Raw genomic sequence first — 7,204 nt, 5'->3', positions numbered from 1 at the left:
TTGTTCTATTCAAATTCTCTACTTCTTCTTGATCCAGTTTTGGAAGGTTGTATGTTTCTAAGCATTTATCCATTCCTTCTAGATTATACAATTTGTTGGCGTATAGCTTTTCATAGTATTCCCTTACAATCTTTTGTATTTCTGAGGTGTCCGTTTTAATTTCTCCTCTTTAATTTCTGATTTTATTTATTTGAGCCTTCTCTCTTTCTTTCTTGGTGAGTCTAGCTAAAGATTTGTCAATTTTGTTTATCTTTTCAAAGAACCAGATCTTGGTTTCGTTAATTTTTTCTATTGTTTTTTAGTCTCTATTTCATTTATTTCTGCTCTAATTTATTGTTTCCTTCCTTCTGCTGATTTTGGGGTTTGTTTGTTCTTCTTTTTCCAGTTCGTTTAGGTACACTGTTAGATTGTTTATTTGGGATTTTTCTTGTTTGTTGAGGTAGGCCTGAATTGCTATAAACTTCCCTCTTAGAACCACTTTTGCTGTATCCCATAGATTTTGGCATGTCGTATTTTCATTTTTGTCTCCAGCTGTTTTTTTTTTTTATTTCTCCTTTGATTTCTTCATTGACCCAATAATTGTTCAATAGCATTTTATTTAATCTCCACATTTTTGTGAATTTTTTGATTTTTTTCCTGTAGTTGATTTCTAGTTTCATACTTCTGTGGTGAGAAAAGATGCTTGGTATTATTTTGATCTTCTTAAATTTATTGGGACTTGTTTTGTGGCCTAATATATGATCAATCCTGGAGAATGTTCCATGTGCATTTGAAGAAAAAATGTGTATTCTGAAGTTTTTGGACAGTATGTTCTATATATATCTACTAAGTCCATCTGATTCAATATGTCCTTTAAGGCCAATGTTTCCTTAGTGATCTTCTGTTTGGATGATCTGTCCATTGGTGTAAGTGGAGTGTTAAAGTCCCCTACTATTATTGTGTCACTGTATATTTCTTCTTTTATGTCTGTTAATAATTGCTTTAGATATTTAGGTGCGTCTATGTTGGCTGCATAGTTATTTAGAAATGTTATATCCTCTTGTTGGATTGTTCCCTTTATCATCATGTAGTGCTCTTCTTTGTCTCGTTACAGTTTTTGTTTTAAAGTCTATTTTGTGTAATATAAGTATTCCTAGCCCACCTTTCTTTTCATTGCTATTCTCATAGAGTGTCTCTTTCCACCCCTTCACTTTCCATTTGTGAGTATCTTTAGATCTGAAGTCTGTCTCTTGTATGCAGGATATATGGGTCTTGTTTTTTTATCCAATTGGCCACCCTTATGTCTTTTGACTGGAGCATTTAGTCCATTGACATTTAAACTATCTATTGATAAAAATATATTTATTGCCACTTTGTTGCTTTTTTTTCTGGGTTCTCCTCTGTTCTCGTCTGTTCCTTTCTTCTTCTCTTGCTCTCTTCCCTTGTGGTTTGATGGCTTTCTTTAGTAATATGTCTGATTTCTTTCCTCTTACTTATTAGTTTACTTATGCTTGGTTTTTGGTTTGTGATTCCCATTAGGTTCCTGTATAATATGCTATGTATATAGCAATCTCTATTGAGTTGATATTCTCTTTAGCTTGACCTCTTTCTAAAAGCTCTACTCTTTTACTCTCCTCCCCCCACATTTTATGTTTTTGAAATCATATCTAATCTCTTTTTTTGTGTATCTCTATCCATTACCCTCTTATCATTGGAGTAGGTACTTTCAGTACTTTATTCTTTTAACCTACATATTATCTTCATAAGTGGTTGATCTGTTACCTTTACTGTCTTTTTGCCTTTACTGTTGTTTTTATCGCCTGTTCTTTGTTGTTTTCTTTTCATAATTTTCTTATCCCTGTTTGTGGTCTTCTCTTTCCCACTTAAGTCCCTTCAGCATTTCTTGTAGAACTGGTTTCTTGGTGATAAACTCCTTTAATTTTTGCTTTTCTGGGAATGTCTTTATCTCTCCTTCCATTCTGAATAATAACCTTGCTGGATGGAGTATTCTTGGCTGTAGGTTTTTTCCTTTCAGCACTTTATATATGTAAGCCATGCTCTTCTAGCCTGTAGGGTTTAGTCTGAGAAGTCCACCAATAGCCTTATGGGCTTTCCTTTGTATGTCACTTGTTGCCTTTCTCTTGCCCCTTTTAGGATTCTCTTTATCTTTAATTTTGGACATTTTAATTATAATGTGTCTCGCTGTGGGCCTGTTAGTGTTCATTTTGTTTGGTGCTCTCTGTGCTTCCTGTACTTGGACATCTGTTTCCTTTGTTTTCAGCTATTATTTCTTCATCTAGATTCTCTGCCCCTTTGTCTCTCTCTTCTCCTTCTGGAACACCTATAATACAAATGTTAGCGTGCTTGATATTTTCCCAGAGTTCCCTTAGACTGTTCTCATTCTGTCTAATTCTTTTTTCTTTTATCCATTCAGCTTGGGTGATTTCCTCTAGTCTTTCTTCCAGCTTGCTGGTCCATTTTTCTGTATCATCTACTCTGCCATTGAGTCCCTCTAGTGAATTTTTCCTTTCCAGAATTGTATTCTTCATTTCTGATTGGTTCTTTTTTATATTTTCCAATTCTTTGTTGATGTTCTCACTGTGTTCATCAGTCTTCTCCCAAGATCAGTGAGCATCCTTATGAGTTTTTGTTCAAACTCTTTGTCAGGTAGATTGCTTATTTCTGTTTCATTTAGTCCTTTTTCTGGGATTTTGTCCTGTTCCCTTGCTTGGAATGTATTCCTTTGCCTCCTCATTATGCCTCTTTCTCTGTGCTTATATCTATGTATTAAATGAGTCTGCTATGTCTCCTGATCTTGGAGTAGTGGACTTATGTATGAGATGCCTTTTGAGGTCCAGCAGTGTGCTTCCCTCTTGTCACCAGTCCAAATGATCCAGGAGTGACCCCTTTGTGGGCTACTTGTGTCGTTCTTCTGTGGCAGGGTTACTCTTACTGCAGGTACCCAGAGAGTCTAGTCTTTCCCTCCCTGGCAGGCTGTTTGTAAATCAGGTTTGGGGAGCCCTAGCACCATTGGATACACAGTCTAATAGCACACTCCTGTTGCAGTTTTCCTGATAATTGAGTAGGTACCCAGTATAGCTGGTTGCTAGGCTCAGGGGCTTACAGTTGCGATAGGCCTCAGGCCTGCAAGGATGTTGTCAATTCTCTTAGGATTGCAGCTGAGTGGGGCTGGCCCTAGGAATGGGAGCACCCAACTATTTCAGGCTTTGGAAGATGAGGCCAATCCTCTTTGTGGCTGTTTGTGAAGCACAGGTCTTCTACCACTGATAAGCCCCACCCCCCACAGGTCCACATACACCATCAACACAGCCCTGGTCTGTGCACACTTCCTGACCCCCTGGAGTGTACTCAGTCATCCCACTGTAGAGGCTCTCACCTCTCTGCCAATGTCCCCCCACAGTTCACCTGGTCCTCAAACAGGCCCTGCCCCACAGAGGCAGACACACTCACCTGCCTGTAGAGGATCAAGGCACCCAGTCAATGCAGGCTGACAAGTGGTATGAAAGCTTGCTGTTGGGGGGCCCATCCCCAGTGCAGGCTGCCTGCCCTGGCTGAACTGGATTAAATCTGGGCTCTAATGGGCGTGGCAGATTCCTGAGCTATCAGGCCAGGGGAAGATCTTCAATGACATCTGCCAGCATCTGTGTTGGCACACATTTACTAGGTCACAGCAGTGGCTGCCATCAATGTCTCAGTCTCTGAAGAGGTCTCACCTCTCACTGAGATGCACCCAGAGCCTACCAGGTGAGTCTCTTTTCACCAAAGTACTGTACAGCCTTCTTTCTGCTGATTTTAGGTTGCTTTCTGAGATTGGTGAATTTGTGCATGGGCCCTTTAGGACCTGGGTTTTTTTGGCTTTCATCTGATACCTTTTCTGGAGGTCTCCCCCGTTGCAGTTAATAGCCAGTGAAGCTACATAGTAGGACACTCATCTCAGCTGTGCTGAGTCTGAAGGATGCTTATAGTGGTAATGTTCCCCCGATAAGGTCCCCACTTCTCCAGGGAGGGCTGCATACCTTAAGGTGGCTCCTGCCTGTCCGACTGTGAAGGTCCATGGCTCACAAATGCAGCTTTTTTCTCTCCAGAAGGAATTTCTGCCTCTTACCCCTCAGTCAGGACTGTCCCTTGTTGTGGGGGTTCTTTTTATCCAGTTTTCAGTTTTCTCTCCAGGGTAATTTTTCCAAAAATAGTTGTAACCTGGTTGTGTTTGTGGGAGGAGGTGAGTTCAGTCAGCCTATGCTGCCATCTTGATGATAGCTCTCTTCAGAAAACTTAATAGCTGTCCTTTTTATGAGTCATCACCAGTGCCTCCCTCTCACTAAATGATGAGTGCCTATGGAGCAAGGCTTGTGCCTTAATCATCATCATGTCTCCTATAGAACCTAGCACAGTGTGAATATTTGATAGGTATTCAGGAAACATTTGGTGACAATCTAAGATAAGATTACAGCAAGAATATCACTCAAGTAATATCCAGGAGGTAATATTGAACATTTTGTTAGTTTTAATGATAAACTGGCCTTGTTTGTAAGACGTTTTGGCAGTGAAGACCATGGTAGATAAAACATTTAATTTCTATCCCCTATATTGAAGAGAGTCATTATATCTACTTATGATAACTCTTTATTAGAGGAGTCAAAGTCAAATAGGAGAAAAAGTTGAGATTGGCATTGTAAATAGAATTTTGTGTTACCCAGGTGTAAAAATTATTTATAGTATATGATTCTTGAAAATCAGTTCTCCTGCCATTGTGTAATATATTTTTTAACTCATTGGTCAGGAGTTCTGCCTTATTTGTTTTTAGAACACTCTCCCTTCATACCATGGCAAACAGGCCAGAGAGAGTTGGTAAAGAGTACTGGTAACTATCACTTGTATATCATTTTATCGTGTTCAGAGCAGTTTAATGTATTTTAGGTGATTTAATCTTTCTAAAATCTCTGCAAGGAAGAACTTGTCTCCTTTCTATAAATGAGGAATCTCAGGCTCAGATAACTTCAAATGTCTTGTCTCAGATCTGACAGTCAGCAAATGGCAGAACCAGGTTCAAATACAGATTTTCTAACTCAAAATAACTAACTCTACCTTGGATGAGACAATGAAGAAGAGTCATTCTATAGAAATATAATTTGTGGTCCATCCCCAAACCCAGCCAAAATCTTGGCATATTCCTGGAATATATCTAACCTCAAGAAAGTAGTTGCAATGACTAGATTTCCCTGTCTAAACCAGCTTATCTATTTGTATTTCAGCAATACCTACATTACCATGAGAAATATCTGTGACCCTTTCTCAAGATTAGTATGGTTTTTTTCTCTGAAAGAAAGAAAAAATTATACCAGAGCTTCTTTGAGCTTCAAAATGAGGGATATGGAGTTAACACAAGTCTTTTTGTAAGTTATCTAGACCTTCAAAAAAAGTTCGGGAGGAGCTTCCTTCATTCTCCCTACCTTTTTTTTAAAACATTTTCTCCTCCCTCTGAATATCAAAGAACTGTTTCTAAGGAGTTCCACTCTTGAAAACAGCCTGTCTGGGTCTTTTTGCTCTGTCTTCTCCTGTATTCAGAGCCATCCATATCTTTGCCTTTATGATCCTTGAATTCAGTATTTCTTAGGGAGCCTTTAATTTGCTTTTTTTTTTTTTTTTTCTTGCTGAGGAAGATTAGCCCTAAGCTAACATCTGTTGCCAAACTTCCTATTTTTTCCCTTGAGGAAGATTAGCCTTGAGCTAACAACTGTGTCAATCTTCCTTCACTTTATATGTGGGTCACTGCCACAGCATGGCTGACAAGTAGTGTAAGTCCATGCCCAGGATCTGAAACCATGAACCTGGGCTGCTGAAGTGGAGCGTGCTGAACTTAACCACTATGCCACAGGGCCAGCCCCTAATTTGTTCTCTTTTTGTCCTCCTGAGGGGACCTAGCGAGTCCTTAGATACCCTCTCTTTGTTTCTGCCAAGCTAGCTGTATTTCCCAAGTCAAAATTGGGCTATTTGGTTTGACAAATATAAACATACTTTTTGAGACAAGGGAAAGGGATATTTAAATTGAGATTGTCCCAAATCTTTTGGATGTATGGTCATCATATCTGTCTATGTATATTTTGTGTTCCTTGATTCTGTAGCTGTGACTTACCTTCAAATGACAGCAAAGGAGAGAGACTTGGAGACTCCCATTCCTATTTGGATATGTTATTTAATTCTGTTATTTATTCTTATTCACAACACCGCTCCACAAATCCCCTTGGAAAATACAGACTGGCTAATCTAGAAGTGTTTTGGGGGTGTGTTATCATTCTCTTTAGAATTATCTTTCTCCCAATTATTGCACATAGCATTCAATAAATATTTGTTGACTTAATGAATTAATAAGTGAATTGAAATGAAGCTGAGTTTCTTTTAACTGTAGCACACATGTACTCTTTGTGGCACACTCCAAGGCCCAGAGAATGGCCAACAGGCTAACATCCTTCTGTTGTCCATTCTCTGATCCTTGGTGTGTGCCACAAAGATGGGGCAAAAGCTAAACCTGACTGAATTTTCCTGATAGTGTGTCTGATAAGGTTGGGCAACTGGTGACATTTGTGAGATATAAAAGTCTTTAACATTTCAGTTCTGCATCTCTCTCTCTCATTATCACAGGTAATTCAGCCCCACTTTTATTTGGGAGAAACCACTTGGATGTTAGGGATTTTCCTATTATATATCTCTATCATTGCAAACTTATACAAAGATTCAAGGTGCTTTTGTTTTATGGCTTAAATCTGTAGTGTCCAAATCCTGACATATTTTTCTCTGTACTAAGTGAGCTAAGACTTGCCCTGAAATTCAAGATATGACCCTAGCAATGAAAAGGTAGCCTTTAGTAAGAGACGAAAACATATTCTCATTCTGCTGCCTGCATAGCAAATTGATTAGATTGTTCTCAAGTCTAAAAGGAGGATATACACTAACCTGATTCATTGAAGTCTAAAGTTAGTTAAAGTTGTGCGGAGATGTTATACGACAACAGGGAATTCCGTGGGTTCTTAGTACCTACTTAGTACTTTTCATAAGTCTTGTTGTTGGGCAGTCAGGCGTTATGCAGACTAAATTTGAGTTTTCTCTTGCTCCTTTTCATTCCTCTAATGGTTATGCAAAATTATTAATGTAACATTCAAAGAAATTCTAGATCAGTTACTTATACCACTGAATTAAACTAGCTGGA

Source organism: Equus quagga, chromosome 10 (assembly GCF_021613505.1).
Source record: "Equus quagga isolate Etosha38 chromosome 10, UCLA_HA_Equagga_1.0, whole genome shotgun sequence".
NCBI classification, from domain to species: Eukaryota; Metazoa; Chordata; class Mammalia; order Perissodactyla; family Equidae; genus Equus; species Equus quagga.
The sequence above is the reverse complement of the archived record's forward strand: the minus strand, read 5'-3'. Positions refer to the sequence as shown.